Source organism: Orbicella faveolata, unplaced genomic scaffold (assembly GCF_042242905.1).
Source record: "Orbicella faveolata isolate gen_17 unplaced genomic scaffold, um_ofav_v1 contig_1, whole genome shotgun sequence".
NCBI lineage: Eukaryota > Metazoa > Cnidaria > Anthozoa > Scleractinia > Merulinidae > Orbicella > Orbicella faveolata.
Window position 1 is genome coordinate 17,227,086 of NW_028301536.1, and position 20,284 is coordinate 17,247,369.

Sequence of the window (20,284 nt, forward strand, 5' to 3'; positions counted from 1 at the left end):
TCTTCAGAAGTGACCGTTAGGAATAGAAGTAACAACCAAATAACAATTTAAAATAAATTTTAAACTGTAATTTAGTTGTTACTTCTATTCCTAATGGTCACTTCTGAAGATGTATGTTGAAACATACGAAACGTCAAATAAATGCACTTTGTTTTTTAACATGCGTTTTATTACCATGTTTATCACCGCAGTTTGCGTGTTTTTTCTTTCTTTATTTCATCAAAAGTTATAATTTCGGTCTATTTAAAAAAAATGCGTTATTTTCCTTATATTGGCAAGGAAAGATCACCACTTTTGTTGATAGAGATATTTCTTATTTCATTACATTAGACAACAAACTGACAAAGGTAGTGAATTGGTTTGCACAACTTGGTGGAAAGTACGCATCACTTTCTGTTCACCCACTTTCCTTTTTCCTAGTTTGATTTCCTACTAAAAGCAACAATGCAATGAAATCATATATGGCCACATCATGGTTTTGTTATTGTCGTTGTCGTTAATCGATGATAAAGCGAGGCCATAGAATACCCAGAGACGTTCCTTAGTACTGTATGTTCTGATTGGCTAGTGAGAATTGAAATCTCTTACCCACGCTCTTTGTATGGTATTCACCAACGTTTCCCTCAATTTAAATAAATTTGTTTCTGGTGATAGGTAAACAATACCTACCTCGCTGCTTGCATAACTGCAGAAGCTCTGCTCCCCTCTCCCTCCCCAACCCCCTCCCAATCCTCAGTCAGCTTCGCCTCTTTGAACACCCGCACTCGAACGCGAAGAACTCTGACCTCTAAGTTTCTGATCCATCTAAAGCTCTCTTAAGTTAAATGTAGCATAATATTATGGAGCCTTTCCTATCATCGTCTCAAGAAAAATATAGCCGTTATGACTGCCAACCAGTATTATTTCGACCGCGAACTACTTTCCATTGCAAATTATTCAAAGTGCACGTGTTGATGCTGATAATTATTCATCTCATGTTCAGTTATTCACCATCATCTTCGTTGGTTCTTGTTCTGTCGGCGTTTTTATCAAAAACAAAGAAACATTCGCTAACCTAATCTTGTAAAACCGCTAGTTATGACGTTAGTAGAAAGAGACAGATATGCTCCATAGCCAGGTAACGATTATTGGACAGAAACAACGATATGTTTGTCGTGAAGTCAAGGTACACGTGCTTAATAATGGAAATTCAGTCGAGCTTGCAAGGTTTCGATGTGGCTGGTGCGTCTTCGTTTGATCTTGTGCCAGGTTGGTAGAACCACATAAACCGCTTTTGAAGCAGTTGCTACTTATATTTTTTGAAACTTTTTCCGCTTTCAACCATAGACGTACAGTTTACACGGCCATTCAGGTCAAAATGTTCGGCGTTAGTGAAATTATGCTCCTTTTAAGCTTACTTGCTAACTAAACATTCCGTTTAAGATTCCTTTCCGTTCAAGGAAAATCCGGTTGACTTTTAAAGTCCAGAAATCACTTGATACTGATGCAATTCTGTGATCTTGGCAATCAAAAGTCGAGATCAAGTATTAGCTGCTTAAATAATTAAACTCGCATCAGTTCTGCCCTACTTTTTGTTGCTGTTGTAGTTGTTGTCGTTTTATCACTGTGTGTTTTTCTTGTAGGTAGTAGGACGTATGGGGAGTTTAGTCTTTGGCCTGTAGCCTGCATTTCTTCACAGTTTCATTTAATGGTAAGTTAACTACAGTATTCAGTCGTTTTCATTTGAAGAGAAGATTGACTTAAGCGATTCCAGTTTCAAATTTTTGTTCTTCGCTCTACTGGGCCGTTTACACTTTATGTGAGGGAGCAAAAACACCGCAAATCAAAAATCATTTGAACATCATCCGCACTGGTATCAAACCAAAGGTGAGCATCATTTTCTAGATGTGTCGTGTCGTGTTTGTTTTTGTATGTCAATCGGCATTGGAACAGAAGTCTGGTACACGTAAGTCATCTCACTTCTGGTTTGTTTCTTTGCGATATCCAAGGTAAAACAAAGTCTGTGACGACATCAACGAACGAGCACAACTTTTATACGTCATCGAGTACGTACTAAAAGTTCATTGTTACATGGCAAATGACGGTATGTGTTTCTCCCTGCTTTTGCTGAATCATTAAAAGGAAACAGACCTAGGAGGACCGATAATAATGTTATTTACCCATAAATAATATCTTTGTATTGTATATGTAGCCGCGTCTTTGGTGACAAAATATTTCCTTTAAATTCTCATTTCTGCTAACTGATCGAGTGATTTCCGGAGTGATGGCCTAAGGGAATAACTGACTCACTGACTCACTGACTGTTTGCGCATGCTAACCTGCCTGCTTGAGTCACTGATGGATAATTTGCCTGAATGACCGACTGACTGACTGATTGATTGATCGATCGATCGATCGATTGATATATATATTGACTGCCTGCCTGCCTGCCTGCAGGAGTGACTGATAAATCAATTAATTGAGTTGATTTAGTTAATCGATTGATTCATTGATCCATTGAGTAATTGATAAATTGATTGACTGCTTGATTGATTAACAGACTGACTGACTGACGGACTGACTGACTGAGTGATTGTTTGATTCCGATCCTTGTCTGACTGACTGACAGATTGATTGATTAATTAATTGATCGATTGATTGATTACTTCAATGACTAGCTGACTACTAGCTGAATAACTGACTGACTGAATGAATGAATGAATGAATGAATGAATGACAGCTTGATTGATTGATTGATTGATTGATTGATTGATTGATTTCTTCTATGGCTGACTTACTGACTTTTGACTGATTGAGTGACTGACTGACTGACTGACTGACTGACTGACTGACCAAGTAACTTCTGGATGAACAACTGACCTAGTCACTTACTGCCTGCCAACCTACCTTGATTGTTTGATTGATTGACACCTTGAATGATTGTTGGATTGATTGATTGATGATTTATTCATTTATTCATTTATTACTTCAATGACTGACCGACGGATTGACTGAGTGACTAGCTGGGTAACGTCCTCGTGGTCTGACTGACCAACTCACTAAAGGTGACAGACGGACTGCTCGCGTGACTGACTAATTGATGATTGGATGACTGGTTGATTGATTGATCGACTGACGGACTGATCAGCTGGCTGATTGATTGATTCCCTGTACAACTTACTCACTCACAGATTAATTTATTAATTGATCTTATTACCTCAATGACTGACTCACTGATTAATTGACTGACTGACTGGCCTGAATGATTGACGGATTGACAGCTTGATTCGTTAATTGAATTATTACTTTTATGACTAACCGACTGACTGGCTTTTGCATAAAAGACTGACTGACTCACTATAACTGCATGCCCATCTTTCTGATTGACAGAATAGCAGATTGATTGATTGATTGTTTGGAACATCGATTGATTGACAGCAGGAATGATTGTTGGATTAACGGATTTGCGGACTGACGGACTGCTCAAGTGACTGATTAATTGAACGATTGATCAATTGACTGATTGATTGAGTGCTTAAATGATTGACTGACTGGCCGACTAGATGACTGACTGATTGTTTGATTTCTTGATTGACAGCTGACTGACTCAGTGAACGACTGCCTGATTGATTGATTGACTGATTGATTGATTGATTGATAGATTACTTCAATGACTGACCGACTGATTGACTGACTTAAGGAATGACTATCTGACTGAATGACTGACTTAAGGAATGACTATCTGACTGAATGACTGACTGACTGACTGGCCGACTAGCTGACTGACTGATATTTTGGCCTAACTGGCCAAATTAGTAACTGACTGACTGACTAAGTAATTAACAGACTGGTTACTTTCGAGCCTGCCTGGGTGACTGACGGACTGCGCGTTTGTGTATTAGTTTGCTTGCTTGATTGATTGAGTGATCGATCGATTGATTGGTCGACCGACCGACCGACTAACTGAGTTTTTGACTGACAAACTGATTGACTGACTGACTGAATGAATGAATGAATGAATGAATGAATGCCGACTGACTGAATGAATGACCAACTGACAGACTGTCCGACTGACCGACTGACTAAGTGACTGACTGACTGACTGACTGACTGACTGAGTAACTGACAGACTGACTTCTTGTCTGTCTTAGTGACTTACTGACTGCTTGCTTACTAGCTTGTTTACTTGATTTATAGATTGATGACGTGCTTGACTGCTTGACCGACTGACAGACTGACTGAATGAATGAATGAATGAATGAATGAATGAACGAATGAAGGACGAACGAACGTACCGACTGACTTTATAATTGACGGACGTACGAACGGACGGATGGGCTGACTGACTGACTGCTTGAGCAGTGCTGTGCCACTTAGCCCGAAAAATGTTATGTTATGTGGTAATATCTAGCAAGCCACTTAACGTGTTCTTTATGTTATGAAACAGTAACTGGAAATATTGATGCTTAAATTTACCCTTTTAACTGTTCTTGTTGTGGAATTTTTGCAGAGCTGGTCAACGCAATGATTATGATCCATTTCTGTGGTACCAACGAGATTCAATGAGGTAAGTTCGCAATCCTATTCGTGTTTTATTCACTTAGGTTAGAGCCGTTTGCAATCGAGTGTCTAAAGTAATCTGAAATTGCTTTGGTTTTGTGTTACTAACTAGTCAGGTAAAAAAATCGAAAACAATTGCGAGTTGGGCATGCGCGTTTTTCTTCTTTTGGACGGTCCATTACGTATATTTGCCACGAGGTTCTTGTTGGTTTATTGAGATTCGGGAATCGTGGAATCGTGTTTATTTTTTTTAAATATATATTCTCATTTATTTTTTGTGGATGGTTTAAAGTTTAAATGCTCCAAATATGAAAAATCGTATTATAAGGAAATGATGGCATTTAATTTAACTTTACGCGTCATATAGTCTCTTCTCGTTCGAAAATGTTGGGAAATTTCTTGCATTTGAAGGTCTTTTAAATCAACCGTTTTTCTCGTTTTAATAACCGATTTTCAAATTATCGCTGACGTTCACAGTACACTGTTAATAGGTCATTTTCATTTCGACCCAGATTAAGCTATATTCAGCGCAAAAGTTTCGAGGCAATCAAGACATCTCTTTGGTGACAGATCGAGATTCACCGCTGGTCTTTTAAAGGAAAGTTCTCATCAGGTCAACGACCAAAATGTAGAAACTCTAGCTATTGTCAGCCTTCTCATAGAATTCAGTCTTAACGATAGTTTCAGCTCCTGAAGGGTGTATGACTAGCCATACGTATAACAAAAGACGTTTTAAGAGAAAGGCGTGCATCAATCTCGGACGTACACTTTGGAGTGGAAGGGTATCTGGGGGAGTTTTCTTGACCCGCCTCAATTTTAAGAGTTTCGATTAGCTACTTTTTACCCTGCACAAGCTTTTAACCTGGAAAGACGTTACAAATAGCTGCCTATTTACTTTCGAATGTTATTTTTCATCAGTTATTTTTGAGCTAATCGATTGGGGTAAGTAAGAGCTTTTATTGAAAAAGCAAGTCAGATTTTGCGACAATTTTGCCGTTCTCAAGTACGACTAAGAAGGGGACAGTAAACAACCAAAAAAAATCGTATTCGAGATTCAAAGAGCTGTTAGGCAAGGCTGCCCGCTCTCACCTTACTTATTTATCCTATCGGCAGAGGTGCTGACCACGGCAATTAGGAAAAATACTAATATAAAGGGAATCTCTGTAAATAATGTGGAAATTAAGTTAAGTCAGTATGCCGATGACACAACACTTATATTAGACGGGTCGCGTGAATCTCTCCTTTCATCCCTTGCAATGCTTGACGATTTCAGCAAAGTCTCTGGCCTCAGACTCAATGATAAGAAAACGGAAGCTCTATGGATTGGCGCAAGTATTGGTAATGATAAAATTCTGTTATCAGGAAAAGAACTTAAATGGCCAAAAGACAAACTAAAATCCCTAGGTCTATGGATTTCAACAGATCCCGAACTGTCTGCCTCTTTAAACTACAATGAGAAACTTGAAAAAGTGAAAGAAATCCTAAGATGCTGGAAATACCGCCGACTCACGTTGTTAGGGAAAATCACTGTTATCAAATCACTAGTGGTCTCCCAATTGGTTTATCTACTCTCGCCTCTTCGCTCAAACTACAGGGTTTTAAAAGAAATAAATGATTTACTCTACACTTTTCTATGGAATGGTAAAGGCGACAAGATAAAACGGAAGGTAATGATCAATGATTTCGGTGGTGGTGGCCTAAAAATGATTGATATTAGTTCCTTCAATAAATCCCTCAAAACCACATGGATTAAAAAATATTTAGATAACAAAAATAAGGGAAAATGGAAAATCTTTTTTGATATAACCCTAAAAAAATATGGCTGTCAAAACTTTTTTTCCTACAACCTCAACGTTAGAGACACCTTATCGACAATAACAACTTCGGATGCCTTTTTAAAAGAACTGTTAGGAATCTGGGTGGAAGTTAACTTTGAACCTGAAATAACATCGAAAGATCACTTTCTGGATCAACAAATTTGGCATAACTCCCTAATAAAGATAGCCAACAAAACAGTTTTTTAAAAAATTGGTTCACTAAGGGAATAACTCGGGTGAAACATCTTTTAGGACCGGACAACAACTTTCTCTCGTTAAATGATTTCCGCTGTAAGTATGAAATAGACCCTCGCCCTCTCAGCTTCTGCGGATTAATATCGGCTGTAAAGTCTCTTCGGACTGATTCTAATTTTCAAGATTTACAGAACACCGACCACGAATATGAGCCACAAGAATTTTACAAGTCAAAAAAGCAACTACATTAATATATAAAAAACTGATTAGCAACAAGAGTTTAACCCCAGAGTCAAGTCAAAAGAAGTGGCTAGAGGATTGTGGCCTACCAATAAATGACAACATAAATTGGACTGCTGCTTATCTTTTAGCTAAAAAATGCACAAAGAGCACTAAGCTGATAGAGTTTCAGTTTAAATTCTTACATAGACGTGTACCAACCAATAACTTTTATTTAGAATAGGTCTACAGAGCGATGAAAAGTGCAGTTTTTGTCACACTTCCTCTGAGTCAATAATTCATCTTTTTTGGTTATGCCGCCAAACATCTCACTTTTGGAATAAACTTACTGAATGGCTGAAAAACTTAAATTTACTTCCTAGAGATTATGCTTTGACAAATATTACTGCTTTGGGTCTGAGGCCAGATATCTCTCAATTTGCGCTTCTTATCAATTACTGCTTTCTCTTAGCACGATATCACATATAGCTCGCTAAAACAAAAGATGATCATCCGAATCTTACGCATTTCATATACACACTCAAATCACAATATGAGATAGAAACAAAAAGTGGAGACACAAAGAAGTGGAAACCTCTTACAGGATATATGAGGATTTAATTAATATTTTAGATTATATTTTCTATAGGGTTATCTATCTCCCACCCATTAATCTATTTCTAATCTCCTGTCATATGCATAACTCATTTTACTTTTAATGTACCACATGCCTTTGGTCTGTTTTTTGTTTCTGTACTACAACCTCAAGCTGTAATGATAACTAGCTATTTTTCCTCTCAGTTTTTTTTTCTTTGCCCCTCGTCGTCACTGTATTTCTTAGTTGTGTACGAGTGAAATTCAGCTGATCTAAGTTTTTATTTTATTTTACACCATTTTATTTTACACCATTGTACACAATTTACTTTTCACCTCTCTCTCAGTACTTCTCCGTAACAGAGGAATAAGGAACATGTAAAATAAACAGGTTTAGTCAGACAAAAAAAAAAAAAAAACGTATTCAATGTACAGTTCTATTTTCATTCCTTTGGATATTGTGTATACAATATGTGGCAAAAATATTCCCTTCAAAATCCATAGTTTGCGATTGGCGATGTGTTTTTATAGTTCATAATAGACCATAGTAGCAGCATTGATTTTCCTAAGATTTTTAATTATCCAAACTACTTTTTACGGGATTGTAGCTTTCCGTGGTGTTTCAGCAGCAAATGGTGATAGTTTTTCGTGGGCAAAAGTAAAAAAAATTCTATTAATCTGTGTGAAGTTAAGTTAGGTCGATGTCCTCGATTCCTTCAACAGAGACCTGAATTAAAACACTCAGACAATAAGATTGACTCAGCTAGAACCAAAATAACAGAAATAAAAGGACGCAACAGGCTTATCTTTAAAACTGAAGTTGAATCTTTTCATTCAGAAAATCTCTAACAAGAAAACCCTTAGAGGTTGGTCTTGATATAAATTACGTCTAACAGATATCTCGGTTGACCAACTGCATCATGCCCTGCTTGTGTATAAACATAGCTATCGTTTTTATTTCTTCAGTTGAAAACGTTATCGTTTTTTGATGCGTGTTTTTGTTACGTATAACTGCCCAAATCATAATAGGTTGTGTAGTCTTCTTGAAGATGGCAGTGACTCTGAATTAGTTCTGTCGCTATGAATTTTTCTGTCAAAATGTAGGTTGATCACGAGATTTCAACCAGATTCTTTGTAGATTGAGGTTTCTATTACATATATCGGTTCCTCGCGACCTTACAGTAAACAGTGCACTTGAATATTGGTTACGTTATTTTTGCGCGTTTCTTTAACTGTATATACGCCTTAGAATTCAGAGTATTGCATTTGTGATTGATTACCTCGGTATAATAGGTGATTTACACACAATTCAGATCTCGGAAGTAATAGTCCTAACTGGAAAATTCAAAATTACGTTTTCTTAATCCAGTTTTTATTCTTAACTCTTTCGCGTAAATCTTTTTCTATGCCCCAGGACATCGTACCTATGTTTAGTATGCAAGTATCGCTCAGACTTCGAAATGTTATAATGTTATGTGTGCTTGCTAGATTTTTCATTTTCAATTCCTGTTCAAACGTATTTTTTGGTAGAGTGGTCAGTCTTTACTAGTAATGATCTTTGCGAACCAGTATTAACGTGAATAATTTCTTTCCAGAAAATTAGACCTTTATTACTCATTTGGTTTGTTCAACATCAGGGGCGTAGCTAGCCTTTAAGCCATTAAGCACGGGCTTAACAAGAATTTCTGTAAATAATCTCTTTAGTAGCCGAAAGGCCATATTTTCTTTTTCTTACTATTCAATAGCTAATCACCGCTGTATCAACGTTTTATTTTGAAAAACAAAATAATGACTTTCAATCTTATACATGAGGAAATGCTGAAAGGTTATTAAGAAAGCAGAACTTTGAAACAGTTTTACGCATGGAAATTTAGTTGACTGTTGTTGTTGTTTTTGGACGTTGGCAAAATTTGATGTACGATTTACGCTGTACAATTTGGGCTTTGCTTAAGCAATGACGACGGCAACGCCAAGGACGACGGATGGAAAAAAATTGACTTAAATTTTACTTTTGAATTTCGCAATTATCTAGAACTGTTCTGCAAGCCGAGCGGTGTAAAACCTTACTCAAGCTAAAGATGTAACGCCAGCGAACAATTCTAGAAGAAAATACGAAAAATTAGCTGTCGTGGCTCACGTTTTTCAGAATACCCAAAACTTGGTCATTTCACGTTGTTGTTTCGCAGAGGACAGCATAGCAATGTACAAAGATTTACAAAGCACGTGCCCAGCTATTGTTCTGCTCATTAAACTTTTTTTTTTTTTGGTGACGTTCTCGTTGCCTTCGTCGTCGTGGTCTGCTTAAGCTCCCTAATTTTGGAAGAAAAATTCTTGGCTTGTTCAATATGTCTTTTATATATTAATCATTTTGTTTCGAGGAATGGAAATACTGAATATAGATTTCAGACGAGGAATCCGATAGTGCCAATTAATAAAAATAGCCTTATTTTGAACGTACGTAAATAGTGAAACATCATAAAGTTATTTCTCCTCACCCGTCTTGTAAGTTAATTCATACAAACTCTTGGACAATATTAACAGAGAGAGTTTGCATTTTTAGACAAACACCTATTGTTAGAAGTATGCCTTTTACGATTTCGTTCAAAGTTATATCGTTATCTGCACCAACGACTTGGTAAGCTGATCACTTCCTGAATTGTTTTCTGGCATGTGTGGCTTCAAAATCGTGGATATTAAAACCAAGTAGTGAATGTTACGTCTCGTTTTTCGCATTCGAATTTTCAACAGCGCTTCATCGCAATGTTTAGGTTTTCAAGAGCGTTACAAAGTTGTTTGTGTCATGTGCAAAATGCTTAGCATGGAGTGATTTTACTGAACCCGTGAAACAGAAACTATTTGTTAGTGAGTAATATTGTCTGCTAATTAGTATTAGTGCGTGGCATACAAAAACAAAGACTTGAAAACAAAAGAATTGCTAACTATAGGGGGATAGTAGGAACTAATACGAAGTTGAGGCGTGTAAAATTCCACTATCTATTTCACGGGTTAAGTAAAACCACTCTAAGATGTGCACGCTATCGCAGAGAATTTTAATGTTTGCTGCGAAGGAATTGAATGTGATGTTACGCCATTAAATTGGCGTTGTCTTTATTAATTTCTTCATTGCTTATTTTTATCCTTCTTTATTTTGCAGGGAGTCGCCTATCAAGCCGGCATTAAACTGCGTCGTAGACTGATTCTGTATAATAAGGCTGCTGCAAGCTCTCTCATCGTGGAGCTTTCTCCTTGCATTGCTTATTGAAGCACAGATATGTTTAATAAAGAACGCGAAAACACGTTGAACATTTAATCAGGTTGAAATGTATCGGGAAAAGAAAACGAACACTATGGAACGAGAATAACTACGTTACACAGATTGTATGCTTGCCTTTATTCAAAAATTCTAAGTCTTTTACCAGGAAATTTTTGAAAAATAAACTAAGTCTTTTGGCGGGAAATTAAACAAGCCTGCGCTTTTACAGTCTGTAAATGGAGCTAGAGATTTGACAAAACTATACTAAGTCTTTTGGCGGGAAAATAGTATGCGTTTTTAAACTGTGCCTGGAAAATTTTCAAAAATAAACTAAGTCTTTTGGCGGGAAAAAAGTCTGCGCTTTAAATTGAGTCTAGACATTTGTCAAAAATAAACTAAGTCTTTTGGCGGGAAAAAATCTCTGCAGTTTGCAGTCAGATTTTGCCCATCAAAATTCTGCCTTTATTTTGACTTGTTACTAGACCTTGTTTAAAAGTGCAGAACGTTTTTCCGCGTCGGCAACCCTACATAGTCAAAAAATAGTAAAAGAGATAGCCTACATTTCGACTAGTTTCCAGGCCCCTTTAAAAGCGCGCATTTTTTTTTTATTAAGTGACATAAGACTCATTTGTTGATTACAATATTGTTTCTTTATTTCCATTCAATAAAGTATTCAATTGATAACTGATTTACAAGTTGTGATCTTTATTGAGTATATATTTACAAGTATGAGAACTATTTAACTAACTACTAAGGTCAATGGATGCAGAGTAATTTTACGAGTCGTAAAATTTCTCTGTATCTATAGACCAAAGTAATTATTTAAAACGGTTCACAATTAGAACTAAGTATAATAAATTTCTAACTAGTAATTACAGCAATGAAGGGAAATAACAAATTTTTACAAGTATTTTGAAGTCAAAACTGAAACTACAGATTGAAGGAAAAAATGTTACTGCAAATATTAAAACCTACTTACTAAGTCTGATAAATTTCTAACTAGTAATTACAGCAATGAAGAAAAATTGAAAATATCTACAAGTGTTGTAAAGTCAAAACTGAAATTACAGATTGAAGAAAAAATCTATACTGCAAATTTTAAAGAACACCCTATTCACTTTTATTAATGAAAAATTCTAGTAACAAATCAAGCCAGATTTGCTAACAATTTTCTCTAAAGTCAATAACATGTTAAATTTTTCAATGCGTTGAATTCAAGCTAAACGCAAGGAAACCAAACGAAAATGTCATAGTAAGTTGAATGAAAAGAAAATTCGGCTAGAAACTCAATGTTGACCCCCACGAATAATTCTGTTAGTTCGAGATTTGTGCAATGACAATATTATATAATTTGAGTTGTCTGCTGTAGGATATATCGTAAATTCTTTCACTCCGTTTACTGGAAAATCTAGCATTTCAAAACGTTCGTTGAGAAATTCAGCAACATTCATAGAGGACGAAGTTACTCAAAAAAAAAAAGGACTGATATGCAAAACGACAATATTACGGCGAGATTTTGAAAAAAAAAACATTCACAATTATTTATAGCGCCTTAGGCCCTGTTTACAAGGAGGTAGGTTAACCCTAATGCTAGCGTTACCCTACCTGCTTGTAAACAGGGCCTTAATTTAAAATGCAATGTACGAAACGACAGCAAAAAAATTAACATAAGATGAAAATAGTTCTCTGGAAGAAAAACTGTACGGCGAGATCTTTTAGAACACTCGCAATTAATTACGCCATAAAGATGACAAAATTACTTCAAAAAATTGAACTAAAACTGCAGGACCACCAGCAAATTTAGAACTCTGGTAGAAAAAAAGTACGGCGTGATTTTTTAGAACATTCACAATTAATTGCGCCGTAAAAAGCATGACGAAATTTCTTTAAAAATTTACATAAAGGTGCATGACCATCAGTAAATTTGGTCTCTGGAGAAAAGAAATACTGCGAGATCTTTTGGAAACATTCACAATCAATGGCGCCTTAAAATAGAAAACGAAAAACCTCAAAAATTTAAATGGCGTAAATAAATTTAGGAGTCGGTCTGGTAGAAAAATGTAAAGCAATGTTTTAGACTTTGAAATATTCTAAATTAACAGCGCCGTAAAGAACCAAAAAAGAAATTTAACGAAAACATTTTTATCAAGTTACAAGAGCGACGAAACGTTTAGGTCGACTCGGTTTGGTTTCAATAACATGGGTCCGCGCGCACCTATGGGCGAAATCTTAATTCTCGTCACCGAATAGCATACATTTCTTTTACCATTAGTTATGAGAATTTGGTAGTAGATCAAGACAGTATTCCCTAGTGTAAGTCTCTTCACCTGACAGTTTGAAAGACGAAATTTGATGTCCTGATTGTTCTTGGAAATAAAAAAAACTTAATGTTGTTTTGCTGTAAATGTTGTTCTTTACGTAACGGACCACATACAACGAACATTTGGTCTCTTCTTCTTATCCTTCGACATCTGGTGTCCACGAACATCCATGGGAGCATAACATCCATGAGAATCTGTCACTGGGTCTCGCGAAAATGCTAAAAGAGGCGTCATTCTGTAAAAAATAAAACCCGTTCGTGTTAACAATGTGTTTTGCTTTAAATTCGGTCTCATTCATCAAGACCTGTTCTGAATAATTCGCAATATCAATGCATGGAAAGATGCAAACTATAGTTACCCGTCAAAGCTACAAGGAACTAAATAATTTACTCTTTTCTTGTGGAAATAGATTTGTATTATTTCTGATAGCTACTACGATTGCAGTTTAGCATTTGATCCTAAATATCGCATTATATCTCGACTCACTAATATATTTGTTTTGTGTATAACTAGCTTCGATGATCAGTCATATCTTCAGATTAGCATTTGGCAGATGTCTTCCAGTTTCAAGTTGTTGGAATAGAATAAAATCAATTTGCTAATTTGCATCAGAATGAAAAAATTAACAGCCTGTTGAAGGTCATTCAAGGTCACCTGGAATTGTTGGGAGCGTTCAATGCAGCAGTCCAGATCCTCTCGTACAAAGGCTTTAGAAATATCTCAAATTCAAGTTTATATTTAGAAAGCATGAAATAACAAGGATTTGGTGTTTGCTCCTCTGGAAATCACTTGATAATGTTAAAATCGACATGACGGCCAGCGTACACACGGGCTACTGAAGGTCATTCAAGGTCACCACCGTCTGATACGAGCGTATAGAGGCTGTAGTAAAACTTGAGGAGATTGCAACAAAGAATTTTTCATCCGCAGTATAAATAAGGAACTAGAATTACTACATTCCTGCAGTTTTAAAGTTTAAGGTGGTAAGCAACTGATAGCACGTACTATAAAGCCGTGACAATTTCGAAGTATTCTCGAGTGCTCGTGCTGTTTTTTGATCGGACAATAAAACTCGGAAAAGGTCGCGAATGTTTGAACGAACATTTGACAAAAAGAAACCGCCAGATCCCCTGCCTTTGTACTGTCTGTGATTATTACCAAGAACCAAGAGCTCACCATTGTTGAAAGAGCTGAGCAGAATTTCTTCCGACGATCGAGTTCATCATTCTCCTCGTTGCAGTAATTCCAATCTAAAAAAGGATAATGAAACTACGTAAGTGCTCACGTTCTTAAAAACAACAATAAAGCTTTAAAATCATGTTGGACAATTTACCCTCTTCTCCCCATCCCCTCCAAGTAGTTGAAATTATTTATTAAATAACCTTAGCCCACATCATGTCCTGGGTTTTGTGTAGCTGTTTCCCAGAAGTTGAAATGCCTAAAAGGATCTCTAGAACATCCGGCATAACTTTGAGAGTAGACTTCTTACCTGAGGAGGACTCAGCAACCATTTAATTTCCCGAGAAAGCGCTTTCGCATCTCTGCTTCGTGCGAACCACTTGCTTGAGAAGTTACCTTGAAGTGAACTTCTTGTTGTAGGTATTTTTGTTCAGTAGCAGCCCCTGATGTACGGGCATATCCTACACTGAATGTTGATAGATTTTGTGGCAACGAGTAACGAGAAAAAAGGATTTCTGCTTGCTGAAGTTCTGAACGTGGATGGCCAAGAGTAGTACGACCAACGAACGCGACGTGGCAAAAGTTTCATCACATGAATAGTTTGCAATTCAAATGTTCAAATTTTTGTGAGCACGCGCCGCATGGTCATTTTTACTCCGATTATTTGATTGGATGACTTTTTTCCATTAAAGCTAGAGCGGCAAGTTTATATATCAAGAGTTTTTCTTCTTTTTTTTTTTTCTTTATACCAGAGGTTTTTATTTATCTAAGTGGGATGAACGGGGAGAGACAGAAGCTTCTTGTGGAATATGAATAATTATAATATGTTATATCTTTCAAAAAAAATATTAACACTTCGACGTGCAGAAGCAACTCATACCCCCAATGTTGTACAGGGGGGAAGAGGTTGGAATTTGTCTTACACGTGAGTTTTCGTTCTGACAAAGGACACGTAAATTATTTTGCGTTTAGTGGATACCCCATATTGATTAAAAAGATAAACAACCTCGTTCCCAGGGTCCCCTCTCTAAAATGAGATGTTTATAACGCCAAGGCGTCATTAAATCCGCCATCTTGGATCCGCCATCTTGGAATTTACGATTTTATCAGAAGGGCAGAAAATAGCGTAAAGTGATGGAAAATTAATCCAAAATGATGATGCAATGCAGAAAGTTCTTATTCTGCAACACTGCTCATAAAAACTGGAAATACAAAGAATTCTCTTACAAAAGACGAAACTTAGCTCGAAGTGCATACCTCAATGCGGTTGCTATGGCAATGTGGAGTGACATGGTGGAGTAACAGCAGACGCCGTTAAAACATCATTGGCAAACTTTTTGAACGAGACTAATGAACAGCTACTGAAAGTTTCGTGCGTAAAGTAATTAGTAATAGTAATTGGACCAAGTGGAGTATAACTCAGGGAGTAATCGCGCGCGAGTAAATTCAAAATTAATTAATTAATTAATTGATCGATAACAGCTTTCGAGATTAAGGATGTTCACGCGAAAATTTTCCAGTCAATAGATTGTTTTTTTAATTTTTACTACAGTCAAATAATGAGTTACTTGTGTCAGAAATGCAAAAATAATTAAGGGTCACCGACTTCGTTTCAGAGATAAAGTGTGAGGAAAACTACCCTGGCGCATGTAATTTAGCATGGCCTAGAGGGGTTTATAGTTAAAAATATCGAAGGTGAGTAAACGGAGGCAAACGATCTTGGTCATATTTTGTAGAAGTGGGTCTGCTGCGCAAATACCTATTTGCACAAGCAATGTAGTTGTATTGACAGCCTAATCTATCTTTGGAAAATGTGCTATAAAACAAATGACAGACCTAAGGGAGACTAACCTCTATGTAATTTGTAGCCCCTCTAAAGATTGTCTTTCTTCTAACAATAGTAGTTGGCCTTTATTTCACAATGCACGCCATAAGTTGCCCGAGGAAAGCTTCAATGGCTTATAAGTCTTATAGGGATATTTTCTGGGCTGAGCTCAAAAGCATTCAAACCAAACCCTTAAGCTTTTTAATAAGCTTTGCATCAGTTATAGAGTATTTTGAGGTCCATTATTACATCTTTTCCAAACCGAAAAAAAATTTAAGTTCCAAATGTGATGCGTACTTTTCAAGGTCTTCACCTATTGTTTAGGAGCTAAGAAATAGGGCTCAAAGCAAATAAAGGCATGGCTACATGGGCATATTACGATCAGCCAGGTTTAGGATGTCATTTTTTAAAATAATTTTTAACGCTAACTTAGTTCAAAGGGAAAAAAAGAAAATTGTATAAAAAAGAAAACTCTTCAGTAATACACACTGAATAAGAAAACAAAAATTGGAGTCCCCCTGCGGGCGTTGAACGCTGGCCCTTCCGAAACGAAGCTCGGAAATGTGACTACTGGGCTACAAAGGGACTCCATATGACGTGGTTAGAAAATTTAACGGTACCTATATGCATATGCAATGTAGTTGTACTGACAGCCTAACCTATCTTTGGAAACTGTGCTAAAAAAGAAACGACAGAACTAAGTGAGACTAACCTCTATGTAATTCGTTGCCTCTCTAACGATTGTCTTTCTTCTAACAATAGTAGCTAGCCTTTATTTAACAATTCAGGCCATATGTTGCCCGAGGAAATCTTCAATGGCTTATAAGGTTTATCTCTGAGCTGAGCTCAAAAGCATTCAAACTAAACCCTGAAGCTTTTTAAAAAGCTTTGCATCAGTTATAGAGTAATTAAAAGTCCATTATTACATCTTTTCCAAACAACGAAACCTTTAAATTTTAAATGTGACGCGTACTTTTCGAAGTCTTCACCTATAGGTTACGAGCTAAGAGAGAGGGCTTAAAGCAAATAAAGCATGGCTACATGGGTATATTACGATCAGCCAGGTTTAGGATGTCATTTTTTTAAAAATAATTTTTAACGAAAACTTAGTTCAAAAAGAAAAAACGAAAATTGTATGAAAATGAAAACTCTTCAGTCATACAAAAATACGAAAACAAAAATTGGAGTCCCCCTGTGGGCGTTGAACGCTGGCCCTTCAGAACCGAAGCTCGGAAATGTAACCACTGGGCTACAGAGGGACTCCATATGACGTGGTTAGAAGATTTAACGGTACCTATATGCACATGCAATGTAGTTGTATTGACAGACTAACCTATCTTTATGTGCTATAAAGGAAATGACAGAACTAATGGAGACTAACCTCTATGTAATTTGTAGCCTCTCTAACGATTGAATTTCTTCTAACAATAGTAGTTAGCCTTTATTTAACAATTTAGCCCGAAAGTTGCCCGAGTATCGAAAGCTTTAATAGCTTGTCAGGTTTATTTCTTGGCTGAGCTCAAAAGCATTCAAACTAAACCCTGAAGCTTTGCATCAGTTATAGGTAATTTAGAGTCCATTATTACATCTTTGAGCGCGAACGTCCTTGAAGGGGCTAGGTCACGCTATTTCGTGTAATTTTGTTTAATTTTGTTAATTATGAGCTCTAAACGTCAAATTGACAGAGCAAGAGTCTTTCATTTGCAAAATCACGGCCACATAACAACTGAGAATGATTTTCCAGCTGTGTAAATGACATTTTGATATAAACTGATATAAATTTGAAAAAAGTTGGGCCGACGTTTTTCAAATTTACCCAAATACAACCCATTTTTAATCTTCTCCAGTCTTGTCCATTTATGTCCCTTCTAGGCTTTCCTGTGTTTTGTTTGAGGTCTTCTATAAGCTTCTATAGCTTTGAGCCGTTTTTGTGATATTTTAGTTAATTCTATGACCATTTGATCAGTGCTGAAATTGCCTAAAATTGCGTGATAAGAACTTCTTTTGAGCGTAAAAGTCAGTATTGTTTTCCATAAGTTGTAAAAACTGCAGGGAACATTCATAAGAAGGAAGCTATTACAGCCCACGTAACTGACTTGCTAATGGCAAGGGTGTCCAATTACAAAGAGTCGAAATTGTTAATTTTGCCGAGTTAAAAATTCGGTTGTCTCAAGAAGTACGGTGTTTCACCTGGGCCCAAAAGCGGGGAATAATCGAACAAGCGAACAATTTGATCATTATACCGACATCAAGTTACAGACAGTCTGAAAATATCTCATCATTCCTGAGCGCATGTCTTTTAAAAACTCCTCACCTAGGAAATGCGCTGTAGCACATAAAGCACTTCACTGCGAAGCAGAAAAGAGCAGAAGACTGGAATTAATTAATAAAAAGTAAATATACTGAGATGTCACGAACTGTAGAAGTGTAGACCATGAGTGTCACCTTGAAAACCACATACCCCCGACAATCAGTCGTCATGTTAAAGGCAAAGTGGGCGGAAGGAACTTTTGTTAACAATGCTTACAGGAGTTCTCTGATCTTCCTGCTCTGCGCTTCTCCCATATTTTTTTCTTGCACCATTTTTCGCGCTGCGCCCCAACTAACTGAACGCCTGAAGAGGCTAATCATCCGACGACAATTATTTTACCCCATTTTATATTATTTTATCGTTTACTGTTTACAAGGCCCCTATAGATACCAGCCTTCGAGCTGAATTGGCCACCCTGTAGAAATAAAGATTTACTTTACATAGAAAATTGTTATGAACTGCTTTGTACTTCATACACTTAGTCGTGTGTACATTTAGAGCCTAGAGAAATATAGAGAGCTAATTTAGGCGTTTTGTACCACCCCCGGCCTAGTGCTTATTTCTGCAGCCGTCAAAGAAAGGCTGGGAATAAAGTAATATGCGTAAGCAGGCAGATAAAACCCGCGCAATCTTGCGCACCTGCACAGGCAGATGAAGCTTGTACCTTAGAACTGTACTTTACTTTTCTTCGTACTCTGTAGGATATAACGCAACGTTTTGCAATTTACCGTAATGAATTTAATTACGTATTTATTAATGTAGTTTTTTCTTGTATCCCATTGTATTTTAAGTAGTATTTGTAAGTATTCTAAATGTGAAGTAGATATTGTTAATATATACAAATGAATTAATAAATTAATTAATAAAAATTCTGCGTAAGCAAGAACGTCTGCTGACAGTGAGATTAACCAAAATTGTAAAAATCATGTTTGTTTCGTGCATAGATTGTTCGTCAGTCTCCTTAACCTGATATTCCTGCGTCCGTGACTTACAAACCCCACCTGGGGGGAGGGGGGAAAGGTACTCCCAGAAAAATCGGGTGGGGGTGTGCGGCCAACTTTGCAAAAAACCCTTACCCTATTTATGACCAAAATCTTCGATTTTTGTTACCCTATCTACGATCTGACCAAACATTCGATACCCAATTTATGACAACTGCGTCTGGTACAGTTGCCCTAAACATAAGTTATGAAGGGCTTTTGATGATGGTCTTATCGATAGCGATGAGGTAGCTTCTTCTAAGAAATATACCCAATTTAAGACTAGAGTGCTAAAACCACACCCTATTTGGACCAAAATAGCCAAAATTGATACCCTATTTATGACCCAAACGGCTGAAAAAACATATCCTTTGGGTCCGCGCATACCTAAATAGCCCATTTAAGGGAGTACTTCCCCCCCCCCCCCCCGTTCCGGGCTTACAACCCTTCGTGTAGTCTTTCAAATGGTTTCAAACAAGATGGATGACACTACTCGCAGAAATAAAGCGTTGTGAATCTCCACGAGGCGCGAGCGTCACGAACTCTTTCTCTGGACACACCATACCATAAGTTTGGTCTTAAAATTAAGTATGATTCTGTTTCTTCAAATTTGTGACATGTCAATTTTACGGCAATAGTGCAATATTATTGAACTAGCCTGCGGTTTTTATTTAACTCCTATTAACCGAGCAGGAGGTCTGTATAGGAGAATCTTGACCGAGGTCGTGAGTACAGACCGAACGCAGTGAGGTCTGTACACACGACCGAGCTCACGATTCTCCCATATAGATCGACTAAGCTCGGTTAATAATGATGTTTATTATATGGCAAACAAGAATAGTTTAATTCGCTTAATTTAACTGGTTTGGACTAGCTGACATTTTACTTGCGAACTGCGGTGAGCTGAATTTAATTCTGCTAAAGTTTGCTCGTCCTCTTTACTTTTTTTCTCAACAGGCCTTTGTTACTTCCATGAATAAATACTGTTAGATGAAAATAGTCAATGATTTTGCATTTTAGTTTGCAACCTTTTCACTGCAAAACATTACCG

At 36.9% G+C, this 20,284-nt stretch overlaps 2 long non-coding RNA genes across 6 annotated transcripts; one reads left to right on the top strand and one right to left on the bottom strand.

The window, feature by feature from the left end:
* Nucleotides 1-850: 850 nt before the first annotated feature.
* LOC110045653 (uncharacterized) lies at nt 851-11,312 on the top strand. 5 transcript variants are annotated; one of them, XR_016208173.1, is made up of 5 exons: nt 851-1,248; nt 1,623-1,866; nt 1,989-2,083; nt 4,490-4,546; nt 10,519-11,312. It is a non-coding gene; the product is annotated as an uncharacterized LOC110045653 (long non-coding RNA). The 5 variants fall into 5 exon arrangements; XR_016208174.1 differs by having other exon boundaries at nt 1,623-1,690; XR_002296274.2 differs by having other exon boundaries at nt 1,623-2,083.
* Nucleotides 11,245-14,660, bottom strand: LOC149118263 (uncharacterized). The gene is made up of 3 exons (XR_016208180.1): nt 14,428-14,660; nt 14,115-14,188; nt 11,245-13,173 (listed from the first exon to the last, which is right to left on the bottom strand). It is a non-coding gene; the product is annotated as an uncharacterized LOC149118263 (long non-coding RNA).
* Between the last annotated feature and the right edge of the window lie 5,624 nt (nt 14,661-20,284).